Source organism: Lissotriton vulgaris, chromosome 1_1 (genome assembly GCF_964263255.1).
Source record: "Lissotriton vulgaris chromosome 1_1, aLisVul1.2, whole genome shotgun sequence".
NCBI classification, from domain to species: Eukaryota; Metazoa; Chordata; class Amphibia; order Caudata; family Salamandridae; genus Lissotriton; species Lissotriton vulgaris.
Genome location: NC_141685.1, coordinates 41,382,254 through 41,389,436, shown reverse-complemented (window position 1 = coordinate 41,389,436; position 7,183 = coordinate 41,382,254).

Genomic DNA, 7,183 nt, shown 5'->3' with positions numbered 1-7,183 from the left:
AAGCCATGCCTTCCCTGGACCTGAAACAAGCTACCGAGGACCAGTTTCTGGCATTTCAGCCGTCTTCAGCCCGGCTTGCTTGAATCCAGTGGTGTGGAGAGCATGGGAGTCACGTCTGAGCATACCCATCCCACTCGGGGTGACAAATGCAAAAACCACAGTTGCAAATGGAAAATTATGGCAAGAGGGTACCCATGGCGTTATTGCTTTTGATATTGATCTGCCCTTTGGTGTGAATGGAAACCAAGTTGAAGTCACTTCTTTCTCTGAACCTCCGATTAAAAGGAAGAGAGGAGGAGGGGAAAAAAACTATGTAGATCCCCATGAAGGCTGTTGGTCCAGTTGCTATTGACCAGGAGGACTTGAGTCTGTTTGTGTCTGAGTTGTTACCCAGAATTGAAGATATGTTAAAATGACTTTTGGTACCCATTAATCTGCGATTGACTAAGATAGAAGCTTTGCTCCATCAGGTCACTGAGTTGCACTCTCGTCATTTACTCAGCAACTTGGGAGCAGCGACTGGGGAGGTGGCGGAGGGTACAGGGCAAACACAGTGTGTCCTCTGCCCCCTCAAGAAGTCCAGCCCAAGGATGCCAAAAGTAGTTCGCAGTCAGGTCTAGGAAATATATACCCACCACAGAAGGGCATACACTCACAAAGGAGCATGGGAAAATCACAAAAATTGGGACGGTGGTGGGCAGTCCTGTTGAGATTGCGGCTGCCCTCGACACCCGCAGGGGGCCACTTCAGAGGGCGGCCACCCCTTAGTTACTTTTGGGCACTTCCCCACCCCCATTCTCTTCTGCGGGACTCCAGGAGGAGTCCATAGCCCGCAGCAGTATTTTCTCCAAACAAATTTTTGTTTTTATTCATGCATTCCTATCCTGCTGTGGTGTGGGTGGGGTCTTGCGCCTATAATGGAACTATGCTAGATATTCATAGGATTGACCCTCATAACAACTCTCGGTCCAATTTGCAGGGCCCAAATTCCCCCAGCCACCCTCAGAAGGTAGAAGGGAGCACTGATATATCACATCTGCCTCCAGAGTCAATCCCCGTAGTGGCTGTTCTGAGCGGGGCTCCTCCAGTTAAGCAGGGTACCCGGGAGTCTACGATAGACCTGCTACACAAAGTGACCCATGGCTGGACAATAAATGGTTTCCATTTATCACCTCATGTCATCATGGCCAGAAGAGTGGGATGGGTCGGATCCTCCACAAAGAAAGATATGGAGGGCGACTGCATTGTGGTTAACTTAACGTACCCAATGCATACAAAAACCATGATTCACAGTGTGCGTAGACAAGATTTTAAAACTGAAATTAAGATATTCCTGCTTCATTTTTATTTTATTTTATCTTACAGTGAAGTACCGGGTTTTTAAGAACCCAGCGGTGCCAGGGAGAACACCCAAAGACTTCGAGTCCTCCCTGTTTCAGACTACAGAAACACAGAGTCTTCTTGGTGAAGTCAAAGATCGAATTTATTGGCTGCAGCCAGTAACAGGTATCCTAGAAGTACAACAGCATGTATGTTCTCAGGAGACTGCTCAAAATTACAAAGCCAGCCTTCTCTTTTTATACAAAATAATATGCTTCAGGCAAACATTCCCTATTTTACAGTTGACCATTCACATATTTTCACTACAAAGAAAAAGCAGAGTCATGATGACAAGCCCACATTTCAGTTTGTCCAGTCCATAACCAATTACCCGGCAAGGCCCAGTACTTTCATCAGATATCGACGGACCCCCAATAAAAACGGGCACCTCCGCCTCGTAAAGCAGGTCATAAAGAATAAACGGGGACGGGTGTGTGTAAGATTAGGCATGGTTTGTGTGCGATGAACGGTTTATGACATGTTGTTCTTCAATACTAATCTCGTTCTGCCACTGGGAGCAGGAACTGGCCGAACAGGTTTGGCTTCAGGCAGTGGAGTCAGCTTGCCCAGGTCACAGCGCCAAGAAACCGTTTCGGTGAACGTGCGCGGTATAAAATATTTTAACATAACATTTAACATAACAGAGGAGCCAGCAAAGGTGTACGTGTCTTTCAGGCTGGGTTTTAGGTTTAGTCATTTGGCTATGTGAGGGCAATCACAAAATGGCTGCCGTTCACAAAATTGAACCCGAGGGTTCAGGACGAAAACTCCGATTTCAGGGTGATTTCGTCACCCGAACATGAGGGAAATGCTTGTGCATAGTATTCAAACCATTACCGGTCTGCTGATCCCAAAATCGTCATGATTCGACGATGTTTACAACACGAGTCCAGAATTTTCAGTACCACAGACCCTCCTTTTTCCCTTACATAGGCAATAACCTATACTCACGTTAATCTGAGTCCAGGTCTATATTCATAAAGTCATTGAGATGTTGCTGTAGCATCATTCTATTACTTAGCTCGTTTCTTGATACAGGTTTCCTTACACACGATGTAACACAAAGGGCACATATTGCAGGAGCACACTGTACACACAGACAGAACAAGAAAAGAATGGCTAAGATCATCTCAATGACCATCAGAATTTTCCATCCCCAGGCGGATATCAGTTCCCAGAACCACCCCATTAATGACCAATCTCCTTCATCCACGTGAATAGATTCAGAGATCTTATGTAGTTTGGAAATGGCCTGGTAAACTGTCGGAGCGTTATCTGGGATGAAAATGCAGCAACTTGATTGGATCACTTTACATACCCCACCTCGGTCTGCTAGTATGACATCTAACGCGACCCTGTTCTGAAGAGTCATAAGGCGATCTGACTGGAGCTCAGCAGTCAAATTACTAAGGGCACCGGCAGTTTCAACTACAGTGGATTCAACCACCCTTGTCAATTGCCTTATGTCCCTGCTGTTCACCATAGGCCCCCAAAACGGCAGAAAACCCTTTACAAAATCTCCGAATTCTTGTCCTGCAGTGTCTTCTTTACTGATGACACCTCTAACTATCCTTGTCCTATGGTAATCTGTCGTGGCAGTGTAGGTGGGGGGCAACAGGAACGAGACAAAACATGTGCCCGAGAAGTCAGGGGGCAACCATGTATAGGCCCTATCATGGCAGATGAAATAAGTACCCTTAGCTGCTAGGAACGAAGGGGAATTTCGAGATGCAAAAACATATGTTTCAGTGCAGACGCTCTTCCCCAACTGAGCTCTGGGATTTTGACATTACCTTGCAGACATAGGTGACCCTGATGGGGTACAATCCAAATCGAGGAGCATCTCTATGCTTGCTGGTTCTCACTCAAAGCAACTCCATATTTTGTTATATTCCATCTAACGTAAGCTTGCAACTCATCCCTAGGAATCGTTCTGTACGAGTCAATTGTTCTGCTCATATTTGCAATTCCTACTTCCAATGCTTTGTTGCTTGAGTTACTTTTCGTGGAACGTGGGGGATATGGTTCGATGGCAAATATGAACATCGTCTGAAACGCCCACAAAGAACCATTGTAGCTAAATGGTAAGACCAAGTATGGGATACCCTTATCTGTCGTATGCGGCATCAGACCACACACCCAGCAGTTAGTTGTGTTTACTACTAATTGGTGTTGGTGTAAAAGTTGAACGAAAGAGTTATTAAAAAACTCTAATCTTCTAGAGGACTCATGTTCAGGCAGAGGGTGAAAAGAATGCGAGGAAACAGTAGGAGGAGGTGCGGGCTGTGTAGTGGGTGCAAATGTCACCTGAAAAGTGAATAGAGCATATCCCATTAAAAACGTCATTACACCAAGCAACATGAAAATACAAAATATCAAAGATCTTTTCTTCGTCATCAATATACACATTTTGTCTTTAAAGTTCATTTGTTTGGCAGGTCTTTCCATCTTAAAAAACTCCATCCTCTCTATTTTTCGCTGCCCGCGGTGGTAGGGTGTTCTATGCTAAAGAGTGCTTCTGTCAGTCCTGGGCAACTCCCTTAGACCGACCAGAACTGTCGACCTAACGTCTTCAGCTGCACTCCAAAGACTTGGGCAACTGCGACCCTAGCAGCAGAACCGGATGGCGGTTCGAAAAACAAAAATAAGCAAGTTTCTCAGACGAGAGAGCTGCACAATCAAAAAGAAAAAGAAATATTTTATTTGTCCATAGTCATAGTTCTCGGCCTCAAATTGTAACGGTTTCTTCCAGGTGCTGTCTGGTCTTGGAAAAAGAGTTCAGGCTCCGTAGTGTTCATTCGAATTGACGGTGGCACAGCTTCTTGCAAAATATCGTCGCTTTCCTGTTCAGATATTGTTCCTTTTACACGTGCATCGCTAAAAGGTGGAAAACGAGGCACAGTCTCAGTTTCAGTGACAGCGATCCCCTCCTGGATTCTACGGTCGTACGGAAGAGGTAGTGGGACCCTCTTACATTGAATGCCGTGGATTCAGTGTTTCTTCCCTTCCACTCGAACAGCTGATCTTGTTGGGAGAAGGACTAGATGAGGGCCGGTCCACCGGGGCTGGTCATTCTTTGTTCGCTGAAAATTTTTAATCAGCACTCAGGATCCAGGATCGATCGGATGTCCTGGAGCTTCAGAGGCCTGAGGCAGAGTGTCGTGGACCTGCTGGTGTAAAACACGCAATTTAGCCGTCAATTCATACAAATAATCAAGCAGTACAGGGTGTTCGTCTCGCTATATTTGGTTGGCCTTGGCACTCCCCATATATTGGCCGGGCGGCCGAACACAATTTCATAAGGACTAAGTCCCACTCGCGAGTGAACAGTCATTCTCGTTGATAGGAGTGCCATGGGCAGAGCATCAGGCCATTTAAGGCCAGTGCTCGCTTGAATCTTGGCCAGTTTCAGTTTTAGCGTGCCATTATAGCACTCTACTAGTCCAGCTGATTGGGGGTGATTTGCAGCGTGGAATTTCTGTTGAATGCCTAGCCCTTCACACACTTTCTTCATCACTCCTCCCACAAATTCACTCCCATTATCATTCCAAACCATTCTCTGCATTCCAAATCTAGGGAAAAATTCTTTGACAAGGGCTTTAGCTGTGGATAAGGCAGTATTGTCCTTTAAGGGATATGCTTCTACCCATCTTGAAAAGGCACAAACAACAACGAGTATGTATTTCAAATTGTTGCACCTTTCCATGTGGATGAAATCTAGCTGCAAAACCTCGAACAGATACGTTGGAGGCGCAAAATGACCAGCTGGAGTTGGGGTTCCCCTACCAGGATTGTATTTCAGACACACCATACAATTCTTGACCACATTCTCTGCACACTTAGCAGTTCCAGCATTTTGCCATACTGGAGCTAACAACTTACAGATCCCTTTCACACTGATATGAGCCATTCCATTAGCCATTGGCACCACTGCAAGTACATACGCATTGTGTAACAACCATCGCTGATGCTCTGACAATTCAACCCAACAACCATTTGCATCCAATTTACCTGTACTTTCTCTCCACACACTCAATTATTTCTCTGTAGCTTCAGCTTGAATGGATTTCACACTCTCAATCGTATCTTCACACATACCAACGTCACCAACCCATCTTGCAAGGCCTGCAACATACATTCGACTCATTACATTCCTTGCAGTTTCTTTCGCGACTTCATCCGCAAAAGCATTTCCGCGACCAACATCATCAGTAACTTTTTTGTGTGCACTGTATTTCACAATCGCAACTTGTAACGGCAAGGTCAGTGACTCGAGAAGCTCATTCACCAACTGACCATGCTGGATCTTAGCACCATGCAAAGTCAGGAACCCACGTTCTTTCCACAATCGTCCAAAACTGTGAGCCACACCAAATGCATACTGGCTGTCCGTGTACACATTCACTCGTTTTCCTTTCGCCAACACACACGCTCTTGTAAGTGCAATCAACTCTGCTGCTTGCGCTGAATTGTGTGGGATACGTGCAGCTTCAACAATCGTATGCAAAGTCGTCACAGCATATGCTGCAGTCGTATCACCATTCGGCAACTTGAAACCTGAACCATCAATCCACAAAGTACCATCACATTCTGGAAGAGGAGTATCCCTAAGATCTATCCTCCCTTTCGTCCCTTCTTCTGTCCTGAGACAGCAATCATGCTTTCCGACCTCATCTGTCTCTACTGCTGTCGGCAATAACGTGGCTGGATTCAACATGTTGCACCTCTTTATGTGCACATGACTCGCTAACAGTGTCAGCTCATAACCTGACAATCGAGCACTAGTTAAGTGCTGTGTCTTTGTTCTGTTTAACAGAGTGTCCACTGCATTTGGGACCATCACAATTAGCATGTTATTCATCACTAACCCAGCAGACTGTCGAATAGAAACAGCTGCTGCCGCAGTGGCTCTCAAGCAACTCGGCAACGCCTTAGCTACTGGATCTAAAGTCGACGAAAAATACGCGCATGGACGCTGTTTGTCCCTAAAAGACTGTGTCAACACTGACAATGCACAACTTTCTTTCTCATGGACATACAATGTAAAGGGCTTACTGTAGTCGGGGGTACCCAACACAGGAGCCGAGCACAATGCATCACGCAATTCGGAAAAACTTTTCTGACACTCTTCAGACCATGGAATGGGATTCGGTGTATCTTTACAAGTTAATGCCACCAAAGGTTTGGCCAATAAGGAAAAATTCGGTATCCATTGTCTGCAATATGATGTAATGCCCAAGAAAGCACGCACTTCTCTCTGTGTCCTTGGCACACTCAATTTTGCAATTGCCTGAATTCTTTCTGGGGTCAGTTTCCTTCCCTCCTTCAATAAGAGGTGACCTAAGTAGGTCACTTCTTGTCGACAATATTGCAATTTTGAAAGAGAGACTTTGTGATGCAGATCACACAAATGATGCAACTACGACAATGTGGCTTCTTTACAAATCTCCTCAGTATCTGCAGCGATTAGCAAATCATCGACGTACTGTATAAGAGTAGGGCCGTCAGGTAAAACAATTTTATCAAGCTGTGTTTTTAAAGCCTGACTATATATTCATGGACTTTCACAATAGTCTTGAGGAGCACGTTTGAAGCGGAAGCTTCGGCCTCCTAAACTGAAACCAAAAATATCCCTGCTCTCCTCGGCAATCAGGATGCTGAAGAAAGCATTCTTCAAGTCAATCACCGAGAACCAAGTGGCTGAAGCTGGAATCATAGTCAATAGGGCAGTGATATCAGGGACAACTGGAAACTGTGGCACAACTATTTTATTGACCTCCCTAAGATCAATCACAAACCTGTA